The sequence below is a fragment of the Tupaia chinensis genome, unplaced genomic scaffold (genome assembly GCF_000334495.1).
Source record: "Tupaia chinensis unplaced genomic scaffold, TupChi_1.0 Scaffold140308_1, whole genome shotgun sequence".
In the NCBI taxonomy this organism is placed as follows: Eukaryota; Metazoa; Chordata; class Mammalia; order Scandentia; family Tupaiidae; genus Tupaia; species Tupaia belangeri.
Window position 1 is genome coordinate 749,172 of NW_006200185.1, and position 7,508 is coordinate 756,679.

The 7,508-nt window shown below is 38.9% G+C and overlaps 1 pseudogene; it reads right to left on the minus strand.

The window, feature by feature from the left end:
• Positions 1-6,955: 6,955 nt before the first annotated feature.
• LOC114004800 (uncharacterized) lies at positions 6,956-7,119 on the minus strand (annotated as a pseudogene).
• Between the last annotated feature and the right edge of the window lie 389 nt (positions 7,120-7,508).

Sequence of the window (7,508 nt, forward strand, 5' to 3'; positions counted from 1 at the left end):
AGAGTGTAGTTTTTACATACAAGGTAGAGATGTTAAAAGTCAATATGTATTGGATCTATTTGGCTAAGTGAATAGATTAAATACTCCTAAAGAAAATCAAACTTTCAATTGCAGAGCATGAGTTCATTAAGTCTTGTTCAGATGCTAGCATATATCAGATGCTTAGACCATGCAATTACTGAGGTCAAAGTTGGAGGTTCAATTCCCATTTGTTTAAGTTAGCTTCATTTGGATTCATGTACATAGTTTGTAACCCTTACCTAGGCCAGCTATTTCACAATTGCAGGTCCCATTGGAAACTGGGTAAGAGAATATGGATAAATCAATGCCATGACACAATCCTCATTACTTGAAAATATAAATATACTCGTAGCTTCACAGTTTTATGTTGTTGTGTTGCTTTGTTTTTAGAGATTTTTGCTATAGGGCATGTGTGCTCATTAGAGAGGCAGAGACAGACTGAGAGACAGAAAGCAAGAAATCACCTGCCAGGGGGGATGGCCACACTGCAATCCCTTCTCCTCCATTCTTCTCTCAGGAATTTGGGCATGCATGTACACATGCCCAGCATGAGTTTCAAGCTTCCAGGTCTGAGATTTGAACCACAGTCGACCATGAGGGAGTCCAATACCTTAACCACTATGCCACCTACCGACCCATTATATTGATTATTGCACATCCAAGTTATATAAACATTTTTATTAATAGTCATCTAAAGAAAGATTTAGTATGCTTTGACAGAATGGTACTGTGAAGACCTTAAAAGATGCTCCATAAATACCTTATCCCACCTGTAGTTTCCTAATTATAAAATTCTAGTCTAATAATGCTATTGGAACATTGGGAAAATCACGATGCACTTTTGCACAGAAAAACATAGAAAAACATGTCATGATTTTCCCAGCATGACTTTTTATCTCCACTGATGACTTAAATAACAACGATTACTGCAACTTTAGATAAATCCTGTAATAATGCCACTTATTCATTTTTACATTCACTCCTGAATGAATAGCACAGTATTGTACAGACTATACTAGCCTTTGGGACCAGCAATGTAATGGTTAAATCGCTGGGCTCCCACATGGCCAACTGTGGTTCAAGTCCCAGACCCAGTGGCATGAACCTCACACCAGGCGCATGTATATGTGTGCCCAGAATCCCAAGAGGAGAGTGGAGAATAAGGGATTGTGCCATGGCCTTCCCCCCTGGGGAGGTGATTTCTCACTTTCTGTCTTTCTGTCTCTCCACTGAGTGTATACTCCCAGTAGCAGGTTATACTAGCTCTCTCATTTGCAGAAATGCGCTGAGCATCAGGCCAATCTTAGGTACAGGTGACATTGCCATTTGCCCATGTGGTCTGAGAATACCCTGACCTGAAATTTTTAGATTCCCTCTTATTTACATTAAGGCAATTGTTAATATGCAAATATCTTTGAAAAAAGTAACAAATTATTATCATTTATTAGCATCTAGATATGAATTAATTTATCAAATTTCTTCTACCTAACACAATAACAACAACAACAAAAAGGTGCCTTAAGGAATATAGTTGACTGCTATGTTTTGAAGGGAAGACAGTGGAGGCAAAGATTATGTTCCAGAAGAACAGACTTGGGTTGCATTCTGGCTGGTCACAGGACACTATGAAAGCACAGGATGAGACTCAGGAGTGTGAATAGTAAAGCAAACAGTATGAAAAGATGAGCTTCTCTCACTTCTCCATTTTGCTTTAGGCCAGAATTTAAAACACATAAAATGGTATTATATCAACAAAATCCTATAATCATTAAGAAATCAAGTTCTAGGAACCAGCAGTTAGCGTAATGGCTATGTCGCTGGACTCCCACGTAGTCGACCGTGGTTCACGTCCCGGACCCAGTGGCTTAAAACTCACACCGGGCGCGTGTGCGTGCGTGCCCAAGATCCCGAGAGGAGAATGGAGGAGAAGGGATTGCGGCGTGGCCATCCCCCCTGGGGGGTGATTTCTCGCTTTCTGTCTCTATGTCTCTCTCTGTCTGTCTGGCGAGCGCACGCGCCCTATAGTGAAAAACCTCTCCAAAAAAAAAAAAGGGGAAAAAAAAAAAGAAATCAAGTTCTAGCATTAGACAGACCTGAGTTCAAATTCTAGTTCTTCCACTCTCTAGCTTTGTGGCCTTTGGCAATTCTCCTAATGTCCTTGAGCCTTGATTTGTTCATCTTTAAAGGTAATACTAATAGTACCTACTCTTTATGGTGTTATCTTGAGAATTAGATGGGATAATTCATGTAAAGCAGTTAGCGGAATGTCTGGTATATAGTGAGTGACTAAGAAGTGCCAGTTATTACTGTATACATAAAAAGTTAAGGTTGCTTATTCTAGGATATACATATTTTCAGTGGAAGACTGCCTCAGTGGAGTCGGATTTATGCTAACTCAAAAGAAACACTCGAGCAAAATTTTCTGATGCTAGAAGGAATAATCATAGCTAAAATAACATAAGATATAGGCCCAAGAAAAACATGAGGTAGGAAGGGTCACTTTGTTCCAACAAAGAACTGATTAGACCTAGAAAGATGAGGTCTGATGAAGGCTGCATAGTTGGCAATGGAATTAATACCATAGAAACTAATGGGTATTGTGGAAGGTGAAACAAAGCTGGGAGCAGAAACAAACATTTCCTATTCCCTTAGAAACTGTGTATGATCCATGATCAATCTAGAAAAACAAAATGGAGTTTCCTTCACCAAAACAATTTAGAGGAAGAGAATTAAGATGCACACCCTGGAAACCAGCGGGTGGTGTGCTTGTTAAGGTGTTGTATTCCCACATGGCTGACTGTGGTTTGAGTCCCTGACCCGGGCTTGAAACTCATGCCAAGGCACATGTGTGCATGTACCTAAAATCCCAGGAGGATAAAGGAGAAGGGATTGGTCATCCCCCTTGATGGTGATTTCTCACTTTCTTTCTCACTGTCTCTCTCCTCTCTGGTGAGCACATGTGCCCTATGGCAACAACCTTTAAAAAAAAAAAAAGCACACCTTTTTTCAGGATAAAAGGTTGAGAGCAAGACAACACCAATGACCAGTTCAAAGGTCATGTTTATTACTATTTCTGTAGAATTTAAATTGGTAGTTCAGAGAAAATAACATTCGTGCCCTCCTTGGACCTGAAGGCATTTTCTTCAGAGTCTATTTACTAAGAGGTATGGAGAAATTTCTGTTGCTTTTTTAGGATATAAACAATGAGTATTTACCTATGTGACTAAAAGCAGGCCAAAATACCAAATCTGATGGAATGTTAAATGTGTGGCTGTTAACTGTCACCTGCACAATAACCCCTGACAGTCATTTCCTGCTTGGCAGCATAGAGGAGAGGACTGGACAGTGTGGGTGACTGGTTTGTCATCTTGACTCGTCATTATGACTTGTATAACTCCTTCTGCCTACCTGTCCTGCATAAGCAACATTTTCTTTAATTATGAGAGATCTATTGGGGTGTCAGGAAAGTCATGATGTATTTTTCTATGACTTTGCTGACAACCCAGTAGTATCAGTAACTGACACTAAGGAGCCAAGTCATGGTTCAATTCTGTTAGAGTCAAGAAATATGAATTTTAAAGTCAGCAGAATGATGATTAACATTTGTATGTAGCCCTTTCCAGCCTATAAAGTGTATTTACGTACACAATCACGTTTTATTCCTACAACAGACCTGTGAGGTAAGTTGTAGATATTTTTGCTTCTACTGTGAGTAAAGTCAGTTTCCAGGGTTGGAGACTTGTTACAATTTCACTGCTGATGAGTAGTGGACATTCCTACTTGAACTCCACATTTTGGGCTCTTGGCATCACAATCTTGATTAACACAACAGCCATCTCATAGCATTTCCCGTCTGGAATCCGTGTGTCTGTCTTTTCCTTTGGAGTCTTTCTGCTGTTAGTCATGAGATGCTGTTTATTTAACTTCATTAATGCTTCTCCGATCTATCCACTATTGATTTTCCTATTCCAGCTTCCATGATCCTAGTGTAGGTCACCATTGTTTCCCACCTGGATTATTTCAATAGCTTTCTAAGTGGTCTGCTTAGGATCTCTGACCTGTACTCCATGTTGCTGCTGCAATGGGCCGTTTAAAAGTACAAACTTAAACATAACACAATTTTTCAGTGGTTAGCCAACACTTTCACAATAAAATCTGAATACCTTAGCACGATCCTGCTTCATCCTCCCCCAACCTTCCCACACACACGCTATGCTCAGACAAGAACTAGCACTCTTCCCCTCATTGAACAACTCAAAATGTTTGTTTCTGTGTTTTATATTCTATATTGGAAAATTTCTTCCTTCTGTTGTCTACCTTATTTTGTAGAAACACACCATGACAAATATCTCTGGTGAGATTTTTCTCACCCTGATGTAGTGCTTCCATTCTTCTTCACATAAACTCATGCTGTGGCACTTAACAGCTTTAGTTGTAATTATTGATTTATACTTTCATCTGACCCACTAGACCCTGAGATAAGGGTCAGAGACACGTCTTATGAAACATATACTTAGCCTTTCCGCTTAGCACAATGTTGGTAACATAGTATGGAGTTAAAAAAATGTTTATTACGGGGAACCAGCAGTTAGTGTAATGGCTATGTCGCTGGACTCCCACGTAGTCGACCGCAATTCGCGTCCCGGACCCGGTGGCTTAAAACTCACGCCGGGCGCGTGTGCATGCGTGCCCAAGATCCCAAGAGGAGAATGGAGGAGAAGGGATTGCGGCGTGATCATCTCCCCTGGGGGGTGATTTCTCGCTTTCTGTCTCTTGTCTCTCTCTGTCTGTCTGGCGAGCACACATGCCCTAGAGTGAAAACCTCTCAAAAAAAAAAAAAGGAAATGTTTATTACATCAAACACATAAACAATGATTAATTATCTATTATATTCCCAGTCCTATGAAATGTAGTGGGTTACTAGGTCCAAGTTTCTCTGAAGATAGAAAAAGGCAATTCATTTTGCTAAGGAACAGCCTAAAACCTTTTATAATTGAGAAATTGTGTGGTTCTGACTGAAAGTCTATAGTAGTTCAGAAGAAGATTTGAAACTAGGGAGGCACCCTTTTCCTTTAGAAAAGATGATTACTTACGAAGGGCCAACAGCAATAGAATATTTGCCATCTGGCAACTGTCACGGTACTCATTGTAAATCAGATTTAATAAACCCAAGCCCTCTTAAAGGTGAAGGTGTTTTGTGTTATTTAGGGAGAAATACCATCCCCCAGGAGACTGACTCCAGCAAAGTACTTAGAAACTGAAATTAAATGCCTCCTAGTGTTGGAAGGCAGAATTCTACCTGGCTGGATGTGATATAGTTACACCACTTTCATTAGGGAATTCATATTCATTATTTCCATTGATGGGAATAAAACAAGCCTGCTTTACATTTAGCCAGTCGAAGTTTGAATACATCAGGGCAGACATTTGGTGCTACCTATTAGGCTGCCTTTCTCAGGTCAGCACAGACAGTACAAGCAGAATTTATGCCAGTGGCTATCCTGCTTCAGACTGGCACTCTCTGTAAGAATATGGCACAAGTTACCCTTCACTATCAGTTATCTAACTGGGAAGCTATTCCCCTCTCAAAAGTGATTGTGAATAGCTCACAAGCTACCACTGTACAGGGTTGGAAGTAGTTATCGTCCTGTGTAAGCATGTGATCAGCCTTAAATATTTTCCCAGTAAAGTTTAAGTAATTTGAAATTGTCCTTAAAACATAGATGTGAGGAGCCAACAGGTGGCATAGTGGTTAAGGTGCTGGATTCTCACATGACTGACTGTGGCTCGAGTCCCAGACCTGGTGGCTTGAAAATCATGTCAGGCATGTGTGGTTGCATGCCCAAAATCCCAGGAGGAGAGTGAAGGAGAAGGGATTATGGTATGTCTATCCCCCCCCGGGTGTGTGTGTGTGTGTGTGACTTCTCACTTTCCCTCTCACTGTCCCTCTCTGTCTCTCTCTGGTGAACACAGGTGCACTTCAGCAGAAAACCTTAAAAAAAATAGGCAAAAAAAATAGATGTGCAATGTCACTAATCATCAGGGAAATAAAAATCAAAGCCACAAGGTATTGCCTCACGCCCATCAGGATGACTACAATAGTAATAATAAGGTATAAGTATTGATGAGAATGTGGAAATATTGGAACCATTATACACTGTTTGCAGGAATGTAAAACAGTTCAGCTGCTGAGAAAAACAATACAGGGGTTCCTCAAAAACTTTATAGTAGAACTATCATATAATCCAGCAATTTCATTCTTGAGTGTTTGTCAGAAAGAATTGAAATTAATGACAGTAGCACTCCAATGTTCATTATTGCACTATTAACAAGCATCAAGGTATAGAAACAAACTAAATGTCCATAAACAGATGAATGATAGAGAAACAGTGGTTTATTCATATAATGGAATATTATTCAGCCTTAAAAAAGAAGGAAATCTTTTGGTATATGTGCATGTAGGCATGGATCTTGAAGACATCATGCTAACTGAAATAAGTCGGTCAGAGGACAAATACTGCATGATTCCACTTTGTGAGGTATCAAAAGCAGTCAAATCCATAGAAGTAGAGAAAATCAGTGGTTGTCAAGACCAAAGGAGAGGGGAACATGAAGAGTTGCTATTCAATGGGTGTTAAGTTTCAGTAACGTAAGATGAGAGCATTCCAGAGATCCACAACATAAAATTTTGCCTATATTTAATAATGTGATATTCTATATTTAAAAATCTATTCAGATGGTAGATGTCATGTTAAGTATTCTAATCACAATAAAATTAAAGTTAAAAATGAAAAAGTGTACACATCAAATATGTATTAGTTTGGTGTACCAACCTAATATATATAACTTATGAAGCTGCAATATATATTATATATTACATATATTATTATATACACTAATATACACTATATAAAAAGTCTTTAAAAAGCTTATGAAAAATGCACATTATGAAAAAAGTAATGCCTGGATTTCAAAAATTTTTGCATGTAAATAAACTTGTACTTTAATTCTATTTTTCAGCACATGATTTGAAGTCTCTTTGTATGGTATATATACTCCATACTACACTTGATCTTAGCCAAAAGGCCGAGAAGCGATTCCATACTATAGTATATAATATATAGTGTATATGTAAAAATATGGGATATTATATATGTGATACAGAAGTAAGGGGAGAGAGATTACATGTCTTTTTCCCCTTGACTGTGCATGATCCATATAAAACCATTTTTTAAAGAATTATTTTATTTCACTTTATTTATTTATTTGTTGATTTTCATTTGACCAAAGAGGGACAGAGAGAGACAGAGAAGGTCAGTGAGAAAGCAAGCAACCAGGTCTGGGACTTGAACTGTGGTCCTCCATGTGGGAATCCAGAGCCCCTAACCACCACGCCACCTGCCAGCCCCATAAAACCATTTTTTTTGTAGCATATCTAAATTTGTTTCTTCTTTTAAGTATGTATATGATAAAAAGGGGAGGATTTT